The sequence below is a fragment of the Artemia sp. Qi Xiang Cuo genome, chromosome 8, assembly GCF_049724085.1.
Source record: "Artemia sp. Qi Xiang Cuo chromosome 8, ASM4972408v1, whole genome shotgun sequence".
Taxonomy (NCBI): Eukaryota; Metazoa; Arthropoda; class Branchiopoda; order Anostraca; family Artemiidae; genus Artemia; species Artemia sp. Qi Xiang Cuo.
Genome location: NC_142801.1, coordinates 2,146,429 through 2,153,852, shown reverse-complemented (window position 1 = coordinate 2,153,852; position 7,424 = coordinate 2,146,429). Strand labels below are relative to the sequence as shown.

At 37.1% G+C, this 7,424-nt stretch overlaps 1 protein-coding gene across 1 annotated transcript in view; it reads right to left on the bottom strand.

Annotated features, from left to right (window-relative positions):
• LOC148949063 (uncharacterized) overlaps nucleotides 1–7,424 on the bottom strand; it is a 139,431-nt gene that overhangs the window by 90,489 nt on the left and 41,518 nt on the right. The window lies entirely within an intron of this gene.

Here is a 7,424-nt window from a genome sequence, read left to right as displayed (position 1 = left end):
TACCGAATCCCGGGGTTGTAGGCTATTTAAGAGCCGAACAGCGTTGTTTTGTAGAAATCCTACTGGCCAAACAATAGAAGAAAATGTTCTAAGCCAAACACTACTACAATACAATATATATGGATGGATAAGGGAATAATAAAGAAGGCGCATAACAATATGTGTTTGCTATATGTGATTTTTTTTTCTGCTTACCAGTTGTTTCTAGGCTTGCTTACAATTTTATAACATTTTTGGGAGGCGACAGGGACTATAATGTCTGAATATTATAGTTACATGCATTCTAAGAGTGGTTATATTTATATAAAGTTTATTAAACTATCTGCTTAATAATTCCCAACCCTGTACGATAGTTCAAAACATTTTAGGCTATTGAAAATTTGACGAATTTTCGTCCTTATTACTTTATTGTGTTTTTTTTTCTCTTTTTAAATAAAGCAGAGAAGATTTCTAATATAAGCACAATCCAAATTATTTTACGATCTGAAAAGTGAAGTCTTTTACATTCCAATAGAAAACTAATCTGTGAATTATTTTAATTTTTGCGTAATTTTTTTTCCTTTTTTAACCAAATTTTTTATTTTTCATATTTTCATACACCTTTTTGACAACCAGGATGCACAATGTTGTATTTTGTTTAAATTAAACATCCCCCTCAACATTCTCTGAAGGTTTCAACCTAATACCCTTAGCAGGGCTGTCAGCAAATATATTTGGAAAGATTTTCTGACTTTCAAGGTCGGAATATCTAAAAAAAAAAAACTGACAAAAAACTGCCAAAAAAACAAGACCAGGTAGGCAAAAAATTGACATGATAGGGTGCTTTCTGCAAAAAAGAAAATGATTGCTAGTTCCAGACGTTTTCATTATCAGCATAGTGCCGGATCACAATTTTTGTTTTTCTTTTTTCTTCATTCACTTGCAAAATTACCAACAAAAAAACGCCATTGTATTAAAAAAAACAATCGTTAGTAATGTTAGTGAAAAACAATTTGATTTCACAACAGCATTTACATGGTTTGGAAATTTCTCTTGTCAAGGTTTGTTTACAAATAGTCCCCGAAGCCGCGCCACGCCGACATGACGGCGGCGAATGTGTGATTTGTTATCGGCGGCGGCGCGCCGCCAGGCGCGCCAAAATTTTTTTGGCGGCGCGCCGCCAATTTTAGACCGGCGGTGCGCCACGGCGCGCCGATTTTTCTGATTAAAAATAATAATAAAATTCCACTTCACCAAGCATGTTCAACCATTATTTTAGTAAGGATTTTTAAATGGTTGGCTAAAAACATACAGGAACAATATGACTTACTTGATTTACTTACTTGTTGTGTTTATGTTTAACATCGCATTGTTCCTATAAAATCACGTGTTTAGTCATTTCCTTCTTGTTAATTATTTGGGCTAATGTGTGTATACCTTTCAAAGTTTGAAGTTCAAACATCTCCTGTTCATTAAATACATACGAAAAGGAAGTGAAAAACAAAACAAATAACAACATCGAAAAAACACTGTATACAAGTTAGATACCGTGGCTTAACAACACCAACAATTTTAAATCAGTGGTTACATCACTTCAGTTACAATTGATGTAACAAAAGTGAGTTTGTTCACTGTGTATGGAGCCATTGATCTTTTTGCAGTCACTATCAGTCCTGTCGTGCTAAAAAAGCCGTTTAGCTGGGGCACTTGTGGCCGGTACAGCCATAACTTGACGAGCATAAACTGCCACTCGCGGGATTTGGTACTAGTATTGAACCTTGGGGTCCCACAGAATGCCGCAAATGGACTTCTTCTTTGTATCTGCTGAAATAAGTTGTTTTTACAAGGGAGAAAAAACCTGCACCTTTACCATAGGGCTCCTGTGCCCTACACTACAGGACGAACTAAACTGCACCTTTACCCTCTTTTCTTATCAACACGGAATAACCCTCCAAAATTCTTTTCTGAAATAAGTGGTCAAGTTATATCGTTTCAAGTCAAAGTTTAAGGCTACTTTAACTTCAGTGGGCTCTGCTAACTGTGCAAAAAAAAATGTAATTCATTTCTATAGATATATTTCTATACTAGCTCTAGATAATCTACCAAGCGGGAAACTACAATAAATCAGCATCGATAAATAAATGAAACACAAAACGAACAGAAATTACAATAAATAACCGAGTCAAACTCAAAACGAGCAGAAATTAACATGAGTTGGGCTCAAAACCCCTATGCCTTCCCAAGGCCAGAGCATGATTTTCACTTTACTGAAAAAATATTAATGTTTTTACTTTTATAACTTTAATAAATCAAATAATGTTAACATTTTGATTACTAAATATCAGTATATGTATATTAAACTGAGAATGCATATCCATTTGTATTTTTTTCTTTAAAGTGCAAATTATGTTCTGGCCTTGAGAAGGCATAGGGGTTTTGAGCCCAACTTATGTTAATTTCCGCTCGTTTTGAGTTTGAAGCGGTTATTTATTGTAATTTCTGTTCGTTTTGGGTTTCGTTTATTTATCGATGCTGATTTGTGGTAGTTTCACGCTTGGTAGATTATTTGATTTTAACTTTGCTCAGTTTTTGTTTAATGGAGTTCTTTACTTTTCTTTGAAAAACTTACTTTGCGGAAACAGTTTTTAATTAATTTCTGTTCGTTTTAAATTTACATAGTCTTTTCAGGGAAAAAGAAAATAATACTTTAAATCTTTTCGTTTTTTTAAGAATTTATAGTTCGGCCTGCTATTTGTATGCTAGAAAAAAATTTTCAGCAACATTTAAAAACATATACCCTTTTAAAAATCTGGACACAAATATTAGTGTTTAATTAAGTTTCATACCTCCTCTAGTTGACCTGAAATGGAAAACTTGATAACATTCACAAAAAAATTGTTTACTTTCTTTGATAGCTTGGATACACTTACGCTATTTTGATTTGGTCAAATTTTAAGAGCAGAAGAAACCCCAAAAGTTTGAACATAATACCCTCAGTTGTTCTTGGGATACTGCTGAGATACCTTATTGGGAATTAGCATTAACACAGTGGATTTTGATTTAATCTTAAGGCATTATTTACTTTTTAAACATAAAGGAAAATGGGAGGGTGGGCGTGGGAGGGGGATTAGTTTCCCTCCAATCACTTTCTACTATTAAAAAGGACATCAGCCCTTTCTATTTTCAATCGGAGGAACACTTTTCGAAGTTCCTACGACAACTCCTTCTATACGAAGTGCCCTGGTCTAAACAACAACAACAACAAAACGATACATTATACCCACATCGATTTCTACTATAAAAATGTCAAGCCTTCCAATCACTTTCGATTATTAAAAAGGGCACTAGGCGTTTCAATTTCCAATCGAATGATCCCTTTTTGAGTTTCTACGGCAACGCTTTCTATAAACACCGTATATGCCCCCAGGGCATAAATTACAACCCTTACCCTAAGGGCTATGAAGGTGGTTGTCATCCTCTAAGACCTAATTTCCAGAACTTTCAACTACGTTAAACAAAATGGCTATCTCAAAATTTTGATTGGACGTGTTTCGGGAAGTGGTGGGCATGGAAGAGGTGTTAGTTGCCTTCCAATCGTTTTTGAAAATTAAAAAGAGCACAAGCCACTCCAATCTCTAATTAAATGAGCCCTTTTCGAAGTTTCTACGACAACTTCTTCGATATGAAGTGCCCTGGTCTAAAGGAAAAAACAATAAATAATACATTGTGCCAACATCGTTCTTATATACCCCAGGTCATAATTACAAAACCCTTGCCCTAAGGGTTGTGGGGGAGTAACCTCCTCAAAAAACATATTTTCTCTTTGGAAATCAGTTACTCTGAACAAAATGGCTATCTTAAAATTTTGATTGGATGTGTTTGGGGAAATGGTGGGCATGGAAGGGGTGTTAGCTGCCTTCCAATCTCTTTGGACTATTAAAAAAGGCACTAGCTATTCCAATTTCCAATCGAATGTGGCCTTTTCGAAGTTTCTACGACAACTCCTTCGATACGAAGTGCCCTGGTCTAAACAACAACAACAACAAAACGATACATTATACCCACATCGATTTCTACTATAAAAATGTCAAGCCTTCCAATCACTTTCGATTATTAAAAAGGGCACTAGGCGTTTCAATTTCCAATCGAATGATCCGTTTTATAAGTTTCTACTGCAACGCTTTCTATAAAAACCTTATATGCCCCCAGGGCATAAATTACAACCCTTACCCTAAGGGCTGTGAGGGTGGTTGTAATCCTCTGAGACCTAATTTCTAGAACTTTCAACTACGTTAAACAAAATGGCTATCTCAAAATTTTGATTGGATGTGTTTCGGGAAGTGGTGGGCGTGGAAGAGGTGTTAGTTGCCTTCCAATCTTTTTGACTATTAAAAAGAGCACAAGCCACTCCAATCTCTAATTAAATGAGCCCTTTTCGAAGTTTCTACGACAACTTCTTCGATATGAAGTGCCCTGGTCTAAAGGAAAACACAATAAATAATACATTGTGCCAACATCGTTCTTCTATACCCCCAGGTCATAGTTACAAAACCCTTGCCCTAAGGGTTTTGGGGGAGTAACCTCCTCAAAAAACATATTTTCTCTTTGGAAATCAGTTACTCTGAACAAAATGGCTATCTTAAAATTTTGATTGGATGTGTTTGGGGAAATGGTGGGCATGGAAGGGGTGTTAGCTGCCTTCCAATCTCTTTGGACTATTAAAAAAGGCACTAGCTATTCCAATTTCCAATCGAATGTGGCCTTTTTGAAGTTTCTACGACAACTCCTTCGATACGAATTGCACTGGTATGGAAAAAAAAAATACATTGTACTAACATTGTTCTTTACTTAGGCAGCTCGATTGCGCTGCCTATGATAACATCCTGAATTGCCTTAATGCTCCTTTATCTACCTCTTTTCATCCGAAAAAAATCAGAAAGAAAACTGAACAGAATTTTAAAGTGGAAGGTAGAATTTTTGTTTCAATAAAAATTTCTTCTTCTCCTTTCTACGAATCTATATACATGGCGAGCCCAAGATGAAAGTATTTATCTTTGGGACACAGATTAGCCGGGATGACGGTTGAAGCCCGGAGGTCGATATCGATAACCAAAAAAGAGAGAGAAAAAAAAACGGCGGCGTATTAGTGACGCCACCGCCGATAGAATCAGCGGCGGCGTCAGCGCGCTGATGCAAGCTCGGCGGCGCGCCACGGTCTTTTTTTCGGCGGCGCGCCGCCGACTTTTTGGCGCAGCTTTGGGGTCTATTTACAAAGCCTCTGCTTCTTTGGCGTTTGCCTTATCCTCTTCACGTTGTTTTCATGAATTCATAGCTTAGACTAGGGCTATTTCAGGGATTTTTTCATTCTTAATGTTTTCTGGAGTCTCCCATAGTCTTGCCATTCCTCCAGAGGAATTCTGGAGTTTCTTTTTCGATAGATGGATTAGTTTGTTTTGACAGGGTTACTGGGAGTTAGATACATGAGTTTGCGACAACCCACTCAAAATTCCCTGAAAGCTCCACTTTCCCCTTAGCTAATTCTGAGAAATTTGCAGATACACCCTTCTGAAGACGTGGCTAGACATAGTAGCTTTAATTCCACATTCCCATCGACATGTTTTGAAACATTTGACTTCAAACCCTTAACCGTTCTTGAGATGCTGCAGACATCCTTTTGATAACTCTGATACACAAAGTTTCTTAAAACATAAAATCGCGAAAAAAAAAACGAGGACAAAAAACTGCCAGTGAACAGTTGTCCTCGTTCTTTCTTCGCGATTCGCGATGTTTTATCATGATTAGCCAGAGTAGTCTCAGAAATTATTTACAAAGTTTCATTGGTTTGAGTTCAGCGTCCCCCTATACACAGTCACTGAAAATTTTAATTTAGTATGCTTAACTTTTCCTGCTACACTACAGGTGCACTATTTTTACAACCTTGGTGCATATTTCAAAATTGTCTAGGAGTTTCAACTTAATGCCGTGAGCCATTCCTGCTAGATTGAATATACGCCCTTTTTAAAACCTGAATCTATATGGTGTCTTCTGACTTAGTTCAACATCCCCCAATAGTTTCAACTCGCCCTTTACCAGTAATGAGATATTGCAGTTACGCTCTTGCAACAGCCTTGAGGCACATAGTTTATTTCGATTTTGTTCAACATCAAATATCCACAGAAAATTTAAACTTAATACCAGTTCCTGAGAATTTGCAGAAACACAGAAAGTTTGAAATTAATATCCTCAGTCGTTCCTGAGTTACTCTAAATATACTATTTTGACATCCCGAATGATGTCGTGTCTTTAATTCAGCCCAACATCGCTCTCACCATTCACCGATATTTTGTGCTTAATACCCTTAGCCGTTACTGAGATATTGCAGATACACGTTTTTGACAACCTGGATGTCCAAAATGTCTTTTAATTTTGATCAGCACCCCCCTTAACATTCCATTAGTTTCTAATTAATTAACTTTGCCGTTCCTAAGATAAAGTATACACCAACTTTAAAATTTGGGAATGCAAACTGTCTTCTTTTCATTTCAACATCCTCCTTAAGATTCATCCAAAGTTTAAACTTAATACGCTTAGCTATTCTTGGGATATTACAGATACAAGATTATGACAATGTGGATGCACATAGTGCGTTTTGATTCAGTCCGATATCCACCACAACATTCCTGAAAGTTTCAAATTAAACCCCAAGCCGTTCCTGATATATTGCAAATACCTTCTTTTGACAACCTGGGTGCACATAATATATTTTGGTTCAGTTCAAAGTCCCCATCAATATTCTCTGACACTCTCAACTGAGTGCTCTTGGTCATTCTTAGCTCTCTCTCTCTCTCTTTCTTTCTCTCTCTCTTCCTCTCTATCACTCTCTCTCAATTGGCTGCGAAGCACATAAAGACAGACAGCATGATTCTTTCATATCATCAGCTAGGATTTTACTTAAGAGTTTTCTCTATCATTTAACATTGTCCACTGAAATCCAGCTTTCTGGCTAGCAAATGGTTTCCGTTCATCTACTGGCATATTACAATTATTTTCCCATAATATCAGGTATCCATTTAGACAATAAGTGATTCTACTTAAAATTTGGAGTTGTTCATTGAATTGACTTATGTCCCATCCGGCCTCTGTGGCGGTATCGGGGCTTATCCTTTTCTCACTAGTCGTGGAAATAGAAAGTGAGGGAGGTTCTGGCCAATGAAGCTGTCGTACCATCTCTGGCAAATTCTGCCTCAAGGTTGTGTTCCATGTACTCGTCCTTCAAATGTGATCTTTGGGAGTTGAATAGATGCCATTTGTTGGACATGACCAAGCCAGCGTAGACGATGACTTGTAATTCGGTCCATGATAGTGCATATGCAGTGGAGTTTACAGACGTCTTCATTGGATACTCGGTCAATGTAGGTGATCCCTACTATGGGACGCAGGAATTT